The sequence below is a fragment of the Scyliorhinus torazame genome, chromosome 5, assembly GCF_047496885.1.
Source record: "Scyliorhinus torazame isolate Kashiwa2021f chromosome 5, sScyTor2.1, whole genome shotgun sequence".
Classification (NCBI taxonomy): Eukaryota; Metazoa; Chordata; class Chondrichthyes; order Carcharhiniformes; family Scyliorhinidae; genus Scyliorhinus; species Scyliorhinus torazame.
This window is the reverse complement of record NC_092711.1, coordinates 91368259-91386488: the sequence shown is the minus strand read 5'-3', so window position 1 is coordinate 91386488 and position 18230 is coordinate 91368259. Positions and strand designations below refer to the sequence as shown.

At 46.1% G+C, this 18230-nt stretch overlaps 2 protein-coding genes and 1 long non-coding RNA gene across 23 annotated transcripts in view; 2 read left to right on the top strand and 1 right to left on the bottom strand.

Annotated features, from left to right (window-relative positions):
* Positions 1-18230, top strand: part of LOC140421474 (uncharacterized) — a 366287-nt gene that overhangs the window by 238582 nt on the left and 109475 nt on the right. The gene's annotated exons all lie outside the window — the stretch shown is intronic.
* LOC140421475 (uncharacterized) overlaps positions 1-18230 on the bottom strand; it is an 856937-nt gene that overhangs the window by 825356 nt on the left and 13351 nt on the right. For 4 of the 18 annotated variants that reach the window (XR_011946816.1, XR_011946817.1, XR_011946821.1 and 1 more), the window contains one exon: positions 8516-9446. The exons of 5 other annotated variants lie outside the window; for them this stretch is intronic. The gene's annotated coding sequence lies outside the window, so the exon portion shown is untranslated. Of the gene's footprint in view, positions 1-8515; positions 9447-9616; positions 12411-18230 lie in introns of those variants that run through there. 9 more of the 18 variants (XR_011946823.1, XR_011946826.1, XR_011946818.1 and 6 more) reach the window with 6 other exon arrangements.
* Positions 3898-6935, top strand: LOC140418923 (uncharacterized). Of its 4 annotated transcripts, none has more exons than XR_011945421.1 (3): positions 3936-4011; positions 5457-5581; positions 5948-6935. It is a non-coding gene; the product is annotated as an uncharacterized lncRNA (long non-coding RNA). The 4 variants fall into 4 exon arrangements; XR_011945424.1 differs by having other exon boundaries at positions 3955-4000; XR_011945423.1 differs by lacking the exon at positions 3936-4011 and adding an exon at positions 4019-4575.

Here is an 18230-nt window from a genome sequence, read left to right as displayed (position 1 = left end):
GGGATGCATCCCATCAGGCCTGCTGTTTAGGCTACTGTGCTGTCAAATCAGTGATTGGTGTAAAGCTGTGATGTTCCTGATTGAATGTAAAGCTGGTTTCAGTTTCCAGGCTGAAAATGCATCGGAATCCGTCTAAAACATTTTATTGTGTTTGTGTGACAGTCACAATGAATTCATTGAATTGAAACCTACTTAAAATAGATTGCTGGAAGTTTGCATTAAAATAGCAGCAGGAGGGCATCACAGGAACCTGGTAACAGCAGGGAGAATTAGACAATAGTTTCATTCCCAGATAAAGAAGGAGCTGCAGCTTGTGTCCAAGAATTTCTAGTTTTATTGATGTGTCTGCCCCTTTAACTGGGAGCTGAACAGTGTCAGAGCCCCGACTGTCCCTTTAAGAATGAGTGATGTGTTCAGCTGAAGATTCCTATTGGCCGTTTTCTGGGTGGACTCCTTATTCTGATCGCTCTCAGTGATCCTCGGGTGTGTGAACCTGCTCTTCTGTCTCTCATTCACTGAACATCTCTGTTCTCTCTCAGATTCTCACTTAACGTCTCTCCGCTCTCACTCACTCGTTTCACATACCTCCAACCATTCTCTATCTTTCTCTCACACACTCACTCCTTTAACCTTTCTATTTCACAGAGCGCCTAAACTCACTAAACGTTTCTCTCTCTCATTATCTCTCTCTGAAGAAGCACCGAACACACTGAACCTCTCCGCTTTCTGAGTGAACATCTCATTTCTGGAGACTCAATCCTTTTTCTCTCTACCTCTCACTTTCTCTCTCTCTGATTGGCCCTGACTCACTTTTAATCTCCTATTTTCTAAAAACCCTCTTTGAGGGAAATTTAATTTTGTATAATGTCCCCTTAATTCTCCCAGTGATAATCCTCAGTCCATCTTCCAATTCAGAGAACATGTTAAAAAATTAAATAACCTCATATTTTAATGTTTAAAATGGGAAGTGAGGTGAATGTAATGCTGAGACCGGCAGCAATCTGTGTGGTTGTTCTTGATGCTGTCAGAGTGAGGTCACCATCACAGGCAGGAAGACTGTTCACGGTGATAACGTGAAACTGACGCCTTCTGTTTCATTCTCAGGAAACACAATTTCCTGTTTCTCTGCTGCCGGTTCCAAACAGCACATCTGACTTCTGAGCAGAAAATAAATTCAAGGGCCACAAACTGGTGAGAACATCTGTCAGTGCAGCCTATATCTGCCCACAGAGTAAGGGCAGAGTCACACAGATCACATTGTGGTGACATTTACAAATGAGCCGGTTATTTCCGTTCAGAGTCTCCATTCCCGGACAGAACCGGCTGTGTTTGTGGATCAGTCACTGAGTTCCCTCTGCTCTCTGTAGCTGGGAACGGATAACCTGCTCCCTTATATTTTATACCATTCTTTCTGTGTTACTTGTTTCCTCTATTTCTCAGCTTTTATCTCTTGCCACCTCGCCTTTCTGTTTTTTTAAATCTCTCAGTTCTTCTATCAGTCTTTCTTTCTCCTTCCATCTATATTTCACTCCTATTCCTATTTAATTGAGGTGTTCAAAATCATGAAGTGTTTGTGATAGATTGAAGAAGGAAAAAGAGGGAGAAAAACAGAAAATGTTGGAAAAACAGAAAATGTTGGAAAAACTGGGCCATTCTGGCAGCATCGGTACTGAGAGAAGCAGAGTTAACGTTTCGAGTCCCTGTGACTCAGAGCAGGAGAAACCGGGATTGTCCCTCTGAGATCAGGGAAAGTGAAGGGGAGATTTAATAGAGGTGTTTAAAATGAGGAAAGATTTGTGATAGTGTCGATGGGGAGAAACTGTTTCCCAAGAGCAGGAGGGTTTGTAACCAGAGGACACAGAGATTTAAGATATTTTAGAACAGAACCCAAGGAAGTGTTGAGGAGAATTGTTTTTACACAGTGATGTGATGTGATCTAGAATTCACACTGACAGGCTGCAGGAAGCAGATTTAACAGTAAATTTCAAAGGGAATTGGATAAATTCTTGTGGACGGTAAATTGGCAGAGTTATGGTGAATGGGGTTAATTGGACAGTTCACTCACCTTTGTGACATTCTGAATTTTGCTCAAACTGATGTTTTAACATTTGACCTTTTCAATCACAGTGTCTCAAAGAGAAGATTAAAACTTTGGTTTTGATGAGCTGTCGGATACATTTCCTGTGTGACTGTGTAACTCGAGAACTATGAGGAGGAACTGAATATTTTCAGCTCCTCTAACAGATGTACCTCGAATATCAGAAATCTCTGGAGTTCCCCATGTCCTCATTGCTGTCCCCTTGGGTATAACAGCTCTCAGTCAGGTGGAGTCAGTCACACGTGTCTCTGTCATGTTTCCATTCCTATTTTATCACACACCTCCCAGTGACACTCACCACAACACAGAAACCTCAAAATATCATTGCTTCCTTACACCTAGTCCTCCTATTACAATTGGATATTTACTGGGCCTTTTGTCTCCATTAATGTCAGCTTACATGCAGGTCAAATGACCTCAGAGGCACTGGAACCAGACTCTGTTTATTGTACCAGACTCCAATCAGCCCAGGACCTGCAATGGTAACATACACCAGAATTGGAATAACAGGCAGGTTATTGCCTAATAAAGGGTGCGGCATGGTGACCACCTAGTGCTTAACGCTCGATCATAAATCATAGAATTTACAGTGCAGGAGGAGGCCATTTGGCCCATCGAGTCTGCACAGGCCCATGGAAAGATCACGCTATCTAACCCCATACCTCCACCCTATCCCAGTAACCCAGTAACACCATCTAAACTTTTTGGACACTAAGGGCAATTTTGCATGGCCAATCCACCAAACCGGCACAGCTTAGGAATGTGGGAGGAAACTGGAGCTGTCGGAGGAAACCCATGTGGAGAATGTGCAGACTCCGCACAGACATTGACCCAACACGGGAATCGAACCTGGGACCCTGGAGCTGTGAAGCAACTGTGCTAACCACTGTGCTACGATGGCACTGCTGCCTCACAGTGCCAAGGTCCCGGGTTCGATCCTGGCCCTGGGTCTCTGACCGTGTGGAGTTTGTAAATTCTCCCCAAGTCTGTGTCTGTCTCACCCCCACAACCCGAAGATGTGCAGAGTAGGTGGATTGGCCACACTAAATTTCCCTTGGAAAAAAATGAATTGGGTATACTAATTTTTTTTTTTAAGGTTATTGTCTAATGGGACAGAGTAACACACACCAGAAGCGGATTATATTATGTGGTCAACAAACCATGACTACTTCACTATTATTTGAAAACCAAATTTAGTTTTGGTTCTCTAGATGCTTACTGTATCATCATTACATTTGATCCAATGATGTTTTCACTCACAAACTGCAGCCTGACTTATTATGGGAACAGACAGTGTTAGTTGCTCTCAAATTGAGTGAATCCTTTGCTGTTTCTCCTCTGGGCCCCATCTCCACTATTATTGTTACTGAGACTCTCACTGTTATTATTGGAGAATCAAGGAGCACGGTGGCACAGTGGTTAGCACCGCTGCCTCACGGTGCTGAGGTCCCAGGTCCCATCCTGGCTCTGGATCACTGTCCATGCGGAGTTTGCACATTCTCCCTGTGTTTGCGTGGGTTTTGCCCCACAACCCAAAGATGTGCAGGGTAGGGGGATTGGCCACGTAGTCTAAAGTTATTTTTAAAAACATTATTGGACAATCAGCGAGTCAGCCTGAGCCTGTGGCGGCTGTCACCATCTGGAACTGTCACAATGCCCGGGTGATTGACAGCGGCTCCGGATCAATAGGAAGAGGAGGGGCAGGACTGAAGGCCCGACCGAGAGGGCTGGTCCTCCAACCAATCGGAGTGAATGAGGGGCGGGACCAGCTGATATTGAAGCATGCGCAGTATCAGTAATGGCGATGGGGAGCGGCTTCTTCTTCTTTGCATCAATGATTTGTAAGAGGCGGTTAACAATATGTAGGGTGCGTGAAATCGCGGGGAAGGTCGGAAACGCTGCGTAAGCACATTGTGAGTCATTAAACTCTGAAAAGAGTTTACCGGATCCAGATTGTACTAAACGGGGCTGCAGCCCCTCATTTTCGGCCTGGATTAACGGCCGCCATCTTTATTGGAATGAGTGTGCACCATGGCGCATGCGTGGTCGCCATCTTTGTCGGGGGCAACGTTTCGATGAGTGGGAGGAGCTTGTTGCCCATTGTTCATAATGCAGCCAACTTATCCATCAAACTATATCACCCTTTGAGTCCCAATGTCTGAATGATGGGGCGGTGGATTGATGGAAAGAAAGGGAAATACATCCTCCTCTCCTGATCCCAATACCTGATGGTCTCAACATCTGTGGTTCTGTCCACCCATGGCAAAAACTCAAGACCCTGAGTAGACGTCATCCTCAAATGAGGGACTGCTGATGACGACGAGGGGCAAAGTATAAGCGTGGAGAGGGCAGTACAGTGGTTAGCACTGGGACTACCGCGTTGAGGACCCGGGTTTGAATCTTGGCCCTGGGTCACTGTCCGTATGGAGTTTGCAAATTATCCCTGTGTCTGCGTGGGTTTCACCCTCATGTGCAAGGTTGGTGGATTGACCACACTAAATTGTCCTTTAATTGGAAAAAGTGAATTGGGTACTCTAGTTAGTTAAAAAAAATTATTGGACAATCAGCCTGAGCCTGTGGCGGCTCTCACCATCTGGAACTATCACAATGTCCAGGTGATTGACAGCGGCTCCGGACCAATAAGAAGAGTAGCGGGACTGGAGGACCGACCAAGCGCAGCTGGTCCTCCAACCAATTGGAGTGAATGAAGGGAGGGGCCGGGCTGTGATTAAAGCTGCGCGCAGTATGAGTAATTGCCCCTTAATTGGAAATAAATAAATACAAAATAAATAATTGGGTACACTAAGTTTTTTTTAAAAAGTTTAGCGGGGAGCATGAACTGGACTAGGGAGCAGGAGAAGGGAATGTTGGGAATTTCTATCCTAGACTGACAATCATAGAATCCCGACAGTGCATAAGGAGGCCATTCAGCCCATCAAGTCTGCACAGATCCTCTGAAAGAACACCCTACCTAAGCCCCCGCCCTGTTCCCGTAACCCCACCTGACAAACATATCTTTGGACATAAGGGGCAATTTAACACGGCCAATCTACCTTTGGACTGTGGGAGGAAATTGGAGCAGCCCGAAGAAATCAACACAAACAGGGGCAGACAGTGACCCACACAGACTGTGACCCAAAAGGCCGGAATTGAATCCAAGTTCCTGGTGCTGTGAGGCAGCAGTGTTAATCGCTGTGCCACCGTGCCGTCCCACACAATGATGGATTTGGGAAATTTCTTTTACAGGAAGTTAGAAAGGGAGAATTTACGCACGACAAACCCAAACCACAAATTTATTTTCTGAATTCCATTTTTGGATTGACATTTAGGGTTGACCTTTTGTAAATTTCATTTTCAGGGTATTAGAAGAGAATTTACAGACAGGAAGCTTGAGCAAACTCTTACATCACAATGTGACAGCTTCACTTGATTCATCAGGAAGTGAACATTATCGTCCTTTGAACGCAAGTGTTTGCATTTCAGGTCATTACCATTCGCTGTGTTTACACACTCTCTCTCACACACACACACCCTCTCTCTGTCTCTGCCTCTCTCCCAAATGCTCTCCGTCCCACACACACTGTCACTCTCTCCCACACCCTCTCTCGCTCGCACCCTCACATACTCCCCTTCTCGCCCAACTCCCCCTCTCTCACACACACCCCCTCTCTCACCCCAAAGAGGTGAACCAGTTATTTTTTATGACAACCCAGCAGTTTTCGTGGTCACCTTTTCCCAGTGCCAGCCCCACAAATGTCCAGATTCATTCAGCTCAATTTCACAACCTGTCTTTGTGTTTTGGTGGGTTCTCTCTCACGCCCTATTTTCTGTTTTGAATCAATTTCGCAGAGTATTAGAAGTGGAGGAACTTCAGTCAGGAAATTCAAACTGAACATCACATCAAGATCTACACTCACCAAAACATTTGTAACATAAACATCATGGGAGTTTGAAGATGGAAGGAAGATGCACCGTTCACAGTGGGGAGAAACCGTACTCGTGTTCTGTGTGTGGACAAGGCTTCAGTCGATCATCTGGCCTTTCGAAACATAAATGCAGTCACACCAGGGAAAAACCTGGGATTGTGGGAAGGGATTTGATTATCCGTCCAAGTTGAAAATCCATCAGCGCATTCACACTGGGGAGAGACCGTTCACCTGCTTCGAGTGCGGGAAGGGATTCATACACTCATACCACTTGCAGACACACCAACACATTCATGCTGGGGAGAGGCCATTCACCTGTTCGCAGTGTGCGAAAGGATTTGCTCATTCCTCCAATCTGCTGAGACACCAGCGAATTCACACCGGGGAGAGACCATTTAAATGTCCAGACTGTGAGAAGTGTTATAAGAGTTCTTGGGAAATGATGTCCCATCAACGTGTTCACACCGAGGAGGTCGTTCAGGTGCTTTCACTGTGGGACTGGGTACAGGCGATCATCTGACCTCTCTGTACATCAGCGAGTTCGCACTGGGGAGAGACCATTTAAATGTCCAGACTGTGAGAAGTGTTATAAAAGTTCTGGGGAACTGATATCTCATCACCGTGTTCACACTGATGAGAGGCCGTTCAGGCGATCATCTGACCTCACTGTACACTAGCGAGTTCACACTGGAGAGAAACCGTTCACCTGCTCTGAGTGTGGGAGGGGATTCACTCAGTTATCCAACCTGCTGATGCACCAGCAAGTACACAAGTAACTTCAGTGATTGGAGCTCGCTGTTAATCACATCCTGGACTGGAACATGTTCATTGGGGTCAGTTCCTGCTGATGTTCATAAACTCTAATCCAGTTACAAGGAATTTAATTCTGAATAAAAATCAAGTCAAATCAATTTGAGTGAAACAAAGTGTGTTGTATCTTTTTAATATCGCTAACACAAGTTAGTTCCTTTTGAAGGTCTCCTTCTCCCATCTCCTCCATCCTCACCTCCAATAACAAGTGTGAGGCGCTCTCACAGCTTCTTTGTCACTAAGGTTAAGACAATCCGATCAGCTGCCTCTGCTGCTTTCCTCCACTAACCTACCGGACGAAACTGTCTCTAAAGCCCATTTTTGTCCAAGTTCTGAACTTCCATCTTTCTCCATTTTCTCTCCCGTCAGAATTCACCTTGTCCATGAGACCCCCGTTCTGCTCGATTGATAATTCCCATAAACTGCTGACATCCCAACTTCTCCATGTGAGCTGATATTGTGAACAGCTCTCACTCTCTGCTGGTACTGTCTCTCTCAGCATTGAATCCACTGTCATCACCCATCCTAAAAAAACACTTGTTCTTCCCATCTTTACAAACTACTTCTCCATCTCCAAACTCCCTTTCCTCTCCAGTCCTTGTACTCGGTTTCCCCCAAGGATCTACCCTCAGTCCCTCCTATTTCCCATCTACAAGCTGCCACTAGGTGACATCATCCAAAAGCACCGCGTTAGTTTTCACATGGACACTGACAACACCCAGCTCTGCCTCACCACCATCCCTCTCCATTCCTCCACTGTGACTAAATTATCAAACTGCTTATCCCACATCCAATACTAGATGAAAGGTTTTCCTCCAATTAAAAATCAGGAAGACCAAAGCCGTTGTCTTCAGTCACCATTAGAAATTCCATTCCCTAACTCCCGAGTCCATCCCTCTCCCTGGGAACTGTCTGAGGCTGAACCACACTCTGCACAATCTCCATATCAGATTGAAATGAAAAATGAAATTGCTTATTGTCACAAGTAAGCTTCGAATGACGTTACTGTGAAAAGCCCCTAGTCTGTTCGGGGAGGCTGGTACGGGAATTGAACCGTGCTGCTGGCCTGCCTTGGTCTGCGTTCAAAGCCAGCGATTTAGTCCTGAGCTAAACCAGACCCTAAACCCACACAAACACGGGGAGAATATGCAAACTCCACACGGACAGTGACCCAGAACCGGGATCGAACCTGGGACCTCGTCGCCGTGAGGCCGCAGTGCTAACCCACTGTGCCACCGTGACCCCAAGATTTGACCCCAAGTTGAGTTTCTGACCCCATATCCACACCATCACTAATACCAGATATTTGAATCTCCACAACGTCACCTGTGTCCATCCCCACACCAGCTCATTTGCTGCTTTTATTTTGTGTAATAACCTTTGATGTGGTACCTTGGGAAATACCTTCTGGAAATTCAGATAAAGTACATCTACAGGTTCCCCTTTATTGACATCCCTTGTTACTTCCTCAGAGAACCTTGATAAATTAGTCAGTCACGATTGACTTCCTGAACTCCATTTTCAAACACTGTCAAAGAAAACTCAAATCTCCTCTACCCCTCTGGCTCCTTTGCCAATTACCTTAGAGGGACTCACTTTCTGTTAAAGAGCTTGTCAACCTCTCTCACCCACTTTCCCAAAAGTGAATAAATTTATTCAGGAAAAGTCCAACAAATTCAAATATTTTCCTGTTATAAGTTTATTGATGAAACAGAAACATGGTTAAAAAAAAAAACAGAAAATTACTTGAGGATCAAAGACAACCAGAGTAACAGGACGTTCACAATGTTCTGGTCCCAAATGGTTCCCCTTCGGCTTCTCTGTACCCTGTTCCCGTGACTCCCTGCTTTGGACACGGGGCACTGGACCCTGGGGGTCGCATCACCGTCAGCCCCGGTCACCCTCCCCTGAACCCTGATTGGTTGGAGGTGCAGTTCTCAGTCAGTCTTCCAGCACCTTCCTGTCTCTATTATGAAAAATGAAATGAAAATCGTTTATTGTCACATAATAGCAGTAGCTTCAAATGAAGTTACTGTGAAAAGCCCCTAGTCGCCACATTCTGACGCCTGTTCGGGGAGGCTGGTACGGGAATTGAACCGTGCTGCTGGCCTGCCCTGGTTTGCTTTAAAAGCCAGCTCTTTAGCCCGGTGCTAAATCAGCCCCTATTAGCGACGCCCATGGCAGTTTCCCACCTGGGGAACAAGCCCCGTTATTCTCAGCTAAATTCTGCCCTCAGCTCCATCACCTGGCTGTCATTGACACGAGCAATAGAGACTGAAAGGTGCCCGAGGCTCAAATAGGAATACAAAACCTGTGGATTCGGATCTTCGTAAAGGTCAGCAACTTCTTGGAAAAAATCAAATTCCCAGTCAACAAATTAAAGGATCACACGACGTGACTTTTAATACAATAAACAAACAAACTAGAAGCTACTTAAACTCAGAAACCTACACATTAAACTTTAAATTAGAACTTTGCCCTTTTACATAACCTACAATCACACTCCAAGATTATAGTTACTCTGTCCTGGAAGTTGAAACTTAATTGTCTCAGGACCTGTCCAAAGTGATCATTCATTCCCGAGGATTTACTTCCGTTCTTCGACCAAGACACTGAGGGAAAAAAGGGAGAATAGAATGTGAACTGGCAAAATACATAAAAATGGACTGTTAAAGCTTCTGTGGCTACGTAAAAAGGAAACATTTTGCTCAGACAAAAGGTTTGTCCGTTCCAGATAGAGTCAGGAGAATTTAGAATGAGGAATAGAGATTTCTACAGCCACCTCGTTCAACTCTCTGGGATGTGGATCATCAGCTTTTGGGGATTTATTCACTTTCAACCCCATTAATTTCTCCAGTGCTACTTTTTCACCAATACTAATCTCTGCCAGTCCCTTGGTTCTCTGGTGTTTTGGGGACAATTTCTGCATCTTCCTCTGTGAAGACAGACACACATTGTTTAGTTTATCTGCCATTTCCTTGCTCCCCATTATAAACTCTCCTGTCTCTGCCTGGAATGGACCCACATTGGTCTTTGCTAATCTTTTCCTTTTCACATTTCTGGAGAAGCTTTTCCAGTCAGTTTTTATGTTTCTCGCCAGTTTGCTCTCATCAGTTTCTTGGTCCTCCTTTGCTGAATTCTAATGGATCTCATGGAATCTTTAACTTTTCTTGTTAGCCACGGTTACATCACTTTTCCTGTTGGATTTTTGTTCCTTAAAGGAATCTATATTTGTTGTATATATGTGAAATAAAAGTCGCAAAAATCCCAGAGGACCATAAGCTGCTCTCCCCTTTGACAGAGAGAGAGCTGACTGGAGGTGATTTAACCCGAGGGTCAGCACACCTCATAGAACATAGAACATTTCAGCGCAGTACAGGCTCTTCGGCCCTCGATGTTGCGCCGACCTGTGAAACCACTCTAAAGCCCATCTACACTATTCCCTTATCGCCCATATGTCTATCCAATGACCATTTGAATGCCCTTAGTGTTGGCGAGTCCACAACTGTTGCAGGCAGGGCATTCCACACCCTTACTACTCTCTGAGTAAAGAATCTACCTCTGACATCTGACTTATATCTATCTCCCCTCAATTTAAAGCTATGTCCCCTCGTGCGAGACATCACCATCCGAGGAAAAAGGCTCTCGCTGTCCACCCTATCCAATCCAATCCAATATATCTTTCCTGAGGTTTGGTGCCCAGCCTTTCCTCATAAGATCTTCCCTCCATACCAGGCAACATTCTGGTAAATCTCCTCTGCACCCTTTCCAATGCTTCCACATCCTTCCTATAATGCGGTGACCAGAATTGCACGCTATACTCCAAATGTGGCTGCACCAGAGTTTTGTACAGCTGCAACATGACCTCATGGCTCCGAAACATCCTTCCGCACTGTCCTCAACCAGGCGAGGGGCCTGGTTGAGAAGGCGGGGCCTTCATGAATAAACTCAGCCAGAACGGGAGTTGAATCTTCACTATTGGCTTTGCTCTGCATCACAAACCAGCTGTCCAGCCAACTGAGCTAACCGACCCTCTGATAAATATGTAATAATTCCTTAAATATTAGCTATTCCCTGTACCAATCAGTTTCCCAGTCCACCTCAGACAACTTGCCCCTCGTACCCGGATAGTTTTCTTCTGTGAGGAACGTACAGATAACTTAAACAAAAGAACCATGTAACCACCAGGGCCCATCTCCATGGTAACGTGGCATGCTTTGCGGGGTTCCAAACAGAAATGGCAACTAAATATCTTCAAACTTCCAAACACCCTTTCACTCTGTGATCCTTGTGCAATTTGAAGCCAGGTATTAGCAACAAGGCTCAAAGATCATCAGCCCACTGGAGGCAAAGTGGTGAGACCGGTCAGTCCAGCAGAAAGAAACCCTCCGACCATCCCCACTGACCACCTGTCAGAATGAACAAAATGCAGTCCTGGGTGTAGAGCGGAAACAATAACAACAGAATCCAACCCCTGTAATCGATTGTGAAATTGTTGGCGTCACAGCAGGTCCGATGAAACATGCAATCCCGTCTCACATTGAGAGGTGGACGGCGTCTCCCCAGTGTGGCCTCGCTGGTGTGTCCTCAGGTGAGATAACTGAGTGAATCCCTTCCCACACTGAGAGCAGGTGAATGGCCTCTCCCCAGTGTGAACTCGCTGGTGTCTCCGCAGGGTGGATACTTCAGCAAATCCTTTCCCACACAGAGAGCAGGTGAACGGCCTCTCTCCAGTGTGAACTCGCTGGTGTGACTGCAGGTTGGATACTCGAGTAAATCCTTTCCCACAGAGAGAGCAGGTGAATGGCCTCTCCCCAGTGTGAACTCGCTGGTGTCTCTGCAGGTGAGATGATTGAGTAAATCCTTTCCCACACTGAGAGCAGGTGAATGGCCTCTCCTCAGTGTGAACTCGCTGGTGTCTCTGCAGATTGGATAACTGAGTAAATCCCTTCCCACACTGGGAGCAGGTGAATGATCTCTCCCCAGTGTGAACTCGCTGGTGTGTCTGCAGCGTAGATAACCGAGTAAATCCTTTCCCACACCGAGAGCAGGTGAGTGGCTTCTCCCCAGTGTGAACTCGCTGGTGTGCCTGCAGGCTGGAGAACTGAGTAAATCCCTTCCCACACTTTGAGCAGGTGAATGGCCTCTCCCCGGTGTGACTGCGTCGATGAATCTCCAGCTGAGATGGGACTCTGAATCCCTTCCCACAGGCCCCACATTTCCACGGTTTCTCCATGTTTTGGGTCTCCCACGTCTCTCCAGGCTGGGCCTTGTCCACAACAAGGGTACGGTCTCTCCCCGCTCTGAATGCCGTTATGTTTTTGAGGCTGAGTAACTGGTTAAAGCTCTTTCCACAGTTAGTTCACTGGAACACTCTCACTCGGGCGTGTGTTGTGTGGGTCTCGGTGCTTTTCCAGTCAGACTGATGGTTGAAATGTTTAGCTGACAGTTTGGGTAAAGATTTCTCCTTCTAGATTGAAAGCCCGATAACATTCAGGTTCCAAGGAAGGAAGTGACTGTCAGATCGAGACGTGACGTTTGAGATTTCTGTCTGTAATTCCTCCTCGTCTAATATCCTGTAAAAACAATTTACAAAATTCATCACTGTCAGTACAGGTTAGAAATTCAGAACAGATAATTCTAGTTCCGATGGAACATGTTTTCCTCTCTTATTCCCCGAAAGCTGTAAATCTCCATTCCACACACTCTCCCTCCATTCTCACTCTGCTGTATCTAATATTCACCGTCCTAATTCTCCTGAAGGTGCTGATTCATGTTGATTTACAGATCCAAGCTCACTGCTTCCTGTCCAGATCACAACAAATATGAGCTGCAGTCGGCCATTCGGCCCATCGAACCTGAACCATTCAATGGGATGATTGGCCGATCAACCTCAGCATCGTTTTCCCACACTATCCCCATATCCCCCAACATCTTCAATGTCTGGAAACCTATCAATCTGGGGGGGGGGGAATGTGATACAGGTGCGGGAGTAGCTGGTTTTCCACAGGTTCTGGTGCCACTCACCTATAATCTGTCGATTATCCGGAGAGCCCGCCACTCGTCTCCCTATTCCTTGAATTCATATTTGTCATCATGTCCCTGGAAGACGTCAGAGTTTGGTCTGGTAGGATTATGCCGGAAAAAGTGAAGAAATCAGTGATAAAACAGCGCAGGTGGATTCAGCGGGGTGGAGCCACCTTTTCAACATGGCGGCCTGACACTCGGGAGGTCTCTCGACTCCGCGCTCTCCGGGGCTCTGGCAGGCGGCGAAAATGATAACTGCCGACATTGTCCGTGTTATTGACCAGAGGTGGAGTGTGCTGACTCAATATCTGTGAGTTCATGAGGCCCAGTTGCAAAACACCATGAAGAGGCTCGATGATCCGGAGGAGAGAATCCTGAACGTTCAGCAAGATGCCTCCTCGACAGAGGCAAGAATTCAATCCTTTGAAAACCAGCCGAGTGGCTGGCGGAGGTCCTGGAGGACCGAGGGTCGGAGAAAGAACATTCGAGTCGTCAGCCTGTCAGAAGGTGTGGATGGTAAGGCTCCCATTAGGTTCTTCGGGGACCGGCTGCCACGTTTTCTCAGCTGGATGTGAAGCCTGAGTGTTCCAAATTAGAAAGAGTGCATCATATCCTGTCTCTGAGACTGAGGGATAGTTTTCATCCCAGGCCTGTTGTCATTCACTTCCACAACTTGAAAGATCGGCAGAAGGTCCTGGAGACGGTTACGGTGAGGTGGCGTCCGGCTCCAGGAGGGAGTGAGGATTCGGGACTTTTCGGCAGCAACACAAATGAAGTGTCGCGACGTCGATGAAGTTCAAAGGCAGCTCAAGGCTGTGGGGAGTGAATTCTGTCAGGCTTTATCCTGCTCCCGAAAAATGGTATCCAACAACTCCGTCAAGTCTTTCAATAATCCAATTATTGCCTTGACCTTCATTAAATCCATGAAGGGCAAGGGTCTGGAGGGACGGTTTGCAGTTCGGACTAACTCAGGTTCTAATCCGGACTCTTTCCCTGTCATGGTGTTGTCGGAATTTCAGAATCACAGGAATACCCATAGGGACAGGAGTAGGCCATTCAGTCCCTCGAGTCTGTCCTGCCATTTAGTGAGATCAGGCTGATCTGTGACCTAACTCCATATCCCTGAATATCTTTGCTCAACAAAACTCTACCTCAGATTTAAACTTATGTTGGATGATCAGCCATGATCGTGATGAATGGTGGAGCAGGCTCGAAGGGCCAAAAGGCCTCCTCCTATCTTCTATGTATCTATGTTAACAACTCATCCAGCTTCACCTGCTGTTTGTGGGAGAGAGTTCCAAACCTCTCCCATCCGTGTGTGAAGTTCTTCCTAACATCTCTCCTGAACGGTCCAGCCCTGATTTTTAGACAATGATCCCCAGCTTTAGAATCTCCAACCAGTGGAAATAGTTTATCTTCATCGACCCTGTCTTTCCCTGTTAATATCTTAAGAGATATTTAACCTTCTAAATTCTTGCGAAAACAGGCCTAATTTGTGTCATCTCTCCTGGTAATTTAACCCCTGTAATCCAGGTATTGTGGGGTATTGTTTGATTGAACCTGTGTTGCATTCCCTCCAAGTGCAAAATATCCTTCCAACGGTGTTGTGCCCAGAACTGTTTACAGCCCCCAAGTGGGGTCTTCCCAGGGTTTTGTCCAACTGCAGAATAACTTGTCCAATCTCCAATCCTCCAGATATAAATGCCAGCATTTCATTAGCCTTTTTTATTAATTTCTGCACTTGTTTGTGGCATTTTAAGGATCTGAAGAGGTAGAATTCCGAACAGACTTCAGAAGATACAAAATGGATGCCGCCTGATATAAAATGGACTCTGTTTAAAGACATTAAATGTGCTGACTTACGCAAAAGACATTTGCACAACAAACTGACCTTTGAGTTATAAGTTATTATCATACTTCTCCGTTGTTCAACTGCTATCATACAAAGAGTTCCAACCACAAACCGCGATGAAGGCAGATGTTCAGTAAAAAGGCAACTGCCCGTACCTGATGTTGCAACGCAGTGTCTGTCATAGTATCTGCTAAGTAAATTAGCAGAAGTTGGCCTCGATTTCTTGCTGTTTCCTATTGCAAAATGACTAATGCATCTGCCTAACGAACTGACTCATGATCAACTGTCAACTTTGTTTACTCATGTGTATAAAGGCTAAGTCCCAAACACAATCGAGGAGAAGTCGGCAACTCCCTGTCTGAGGGTATAGGGCTTCTCCCAGAGCTCTGTCATTTAATAAAGCATTTCTCTCACTGAATAGTCTACAGTCTAGTTTCTGCGGGTTATTTTTCCCACAACAGATCTATGCACCTTCACCCCCCAGTCTCTTCGACATCCACTGTGCCAAACCTCTTTCCACTGAGAAAGTGCTCTGTTCCATTCGCTTTTGGTCCAAAATGTATAACCTCACACTTGCTTACATTGAATTCCATTTGCCACAAATTTGCCCATTCACCGAGTCTGTCAATATCTTCTTGCAATTCTATGCCATCATCTAGGCTGTCTGCGATGCCACCGAACTTGAATGTTTTGATGTGCCAGGTGTTCATCCAGGTACTGTTTTAAAAATGTGAGGCAACCCGCTTCTACCACCCTCTCAGGCAGTGCGTTCCAAACCATCACCACCCTCTGGGTAAAAAGGCTTTTAACTCCGAACCCCCCGAAACCTTCTGCCCTTCACCATGAGCTCATCTCCCCTTCTGACTGACCTTCAACAGAGGGGAACAGCTGCTCCCTATCCACCCTGTCCAAGCCCCTAATAATTTTGTACAGCCCTAATAATCTTGCACACCTCCATCAGATTTCCCTCCCCCACCCCCAATCTTCTCAGCTCCAATGGAAACAACCCAAGCCTAAAGGATAATCCAGAAAATTACAAGCCAGTGAGCCTTACGTCAGTGGTAGGGAAATTATTGGAGAGAATTCTTCGAGACAGGATTTGCTCCCATTTGGAAGCAAGTGGATGTATTAGCGAGAGGCAGAATGGTTTGTGAAGGGGAGGTCGTGTGTCACTAACTTGATCGGGTTTTTCGAGGAAGTGACGAAGAAGATTGATGAAGATCGGGCAGTGGATGTTGTCTACATGGACTTCAGTGAGGCCTTTGACAAGGTCCATCATGGCAGACTGGGAGAGAAGGTGAAGTTGTACAGGATCAGAGATGGCAAGATGGATACAGGACTGGCTCGGTCATAGAAGACAGAGGGTAGCAGTGGAAGGGTGCTTTTCTGAATGGATGGTTGTAATTTGTGGTGTTTTGCAGGGATCAGTGCTGGGACCTTTGCTGTTTGTAGCATATATAAATTATTTGGAGCAAAATGGAACCGGTCTGATTAGTAAGTTTGCAGATCACACAATTGTTGATGGAATTGCAGATAGCGATGAGGACTGTCAGAGGATACAGCAGGATATAGATCGGTTGGAGACTTGGGTGGAGAGATGGCAGATTGAGTTTAAACCAGACAATGTGAGGTAATGCATTTTGGAAGGTCTAATACAGGTGGAAATATACAACAAATGGCAGAACCCTTTTGAGTATTGACAGGCAGAGAGATCTGGGTGTACAGGTCCACAGGTCATTGAAAGTGACAACGCAGGTGGAGAAGGTAGTCAAGAAGCCATACGGCATGCTTGCCTTCATCGGCCAGGGCATTGAGTCTAAAAATTGGCAAGTCATGTAGCAGCTGCATAGAACCTTAGTTAGGCCACACTTGGAATATAGTGTTCAATTCTGGTCGCCACACATACTTCCAGAAGGTTGTGGAGGCTTTGGAGAGGGTACAGAAGAGGTTTACCAGGATGTTGCCTATTATGGAGGGCATTAACTATGAGGAGGGGTTGGATAAACTCGGTTTGTTCTCACTGGAATGACAGAGGTTGAGGGGCAACCTGATAGATATCTACAAAATTATGAGGGGCATAGAGTGGATAGTCAGAAGCTTTTTCCCAGGGGTGGAAGAGTCAATTGCTAGGAAGCAGAGGTTTAAGTTGCGAGGGGCAAAGTTTAGAGGAGATGTGCAAGGGAAACTTTTTGACACAGAGGGTAGTGGGTGCCTGGAACTCACTGCCGGAGGTGGTGGTGGAAGCAAGTGACGTTTAAGGGGCATCTTGATAAATACATGAATAGGATGGGAATAACGTAATATGGACCACGGGAGAGTAGAAGGTTTTAAGTTAGATGGGCAGCATGGCCAGCACAGGCGTGGGAAGTTAGAAGGGCCTGTTCCTGTGCTGTACATTTATTTGTTCTTTGTTTGTTCTATCCAACATCTCTTCATAACTCAAATGTTCCATCCCAGGCAACATCCTGGTGAATCTCCTCTGCACCACCAGTTCAATCATATCCTTCCTCTAATGTGGTGACCAGAACTGCTCACAGTAATGTCCCATATGTCATTTTCACCACCCCATTAACCTGCCCTTCCACGTTCACAGATCTTTGGACAAACAAATCAAGGTCCCTTTGTTCCTCAGAACATCCCAGTGTCACGCTGTTCATTGAATACTTTGTTGTCACATTACCCCTTCCAAAATGTGTCACCTCACACTTTTTAGGGTTAAGTTTAATTTGCCACTGATCCGCCCATTTGACCAACCCGTCAATATCTTCCTGTAACCCAAGACACTCGACCTCACTGTTAACCACCCGGCCAATCTGTGTGTCATCCACAAAGCACTGATCCTACCCCCCCACATAGTCGTCCATGTTGTTTGTATCAATGCTGAATAATAGGGGACCCAGCACAGATCCCTGTGGTATGCCACTGGTCACTGGCTTCCAGTCACTAAAGCAGTCGTCACCCTCTGTCTCCTACATCTAAGTCAATTTTGAATCCACCTGATCAATTTCATGTCTCTCATGTGGGATCTTGTCAAAGGCTTTGCTGAAATCCATGTAAACTACATCAACTGCACTACCCCCATCTGCACACCTGGTCACATGCCCAAAAAATTCAATCAAATTTGTTAGGCATGACCTCCCTCTGACAAAGTCATGCTGACTATTCCTGATCAAACCTCTCCAAGTGGAGATAGAGTCCATCAGAATTTTCTCCAATAGTTTCCCTAGCAGTGACGTGAGACTCACTGGTCTGCAGTTCCCTGGCTTATCTCTACAACCTTCTTAAACAGTGGGACCACATTAGCTGTTCTCGAGTCCCCGGCAATTCCCCTCGTGGCCAGAGAGGAATTAAAACTTTGGGTCAGAGCCGCTGCATTCTCTCCCTCGCCTTCCACAGCATCCTGGGAAACAATTCATCCAGACCTAGTAATCTAATAATCTTATGGGCGGCATGGTAGCACAGTGGTTAGCACTGCTGCTTCACAGCAGCAAGGACCTGGGTTCGATTCCCAGCTTAG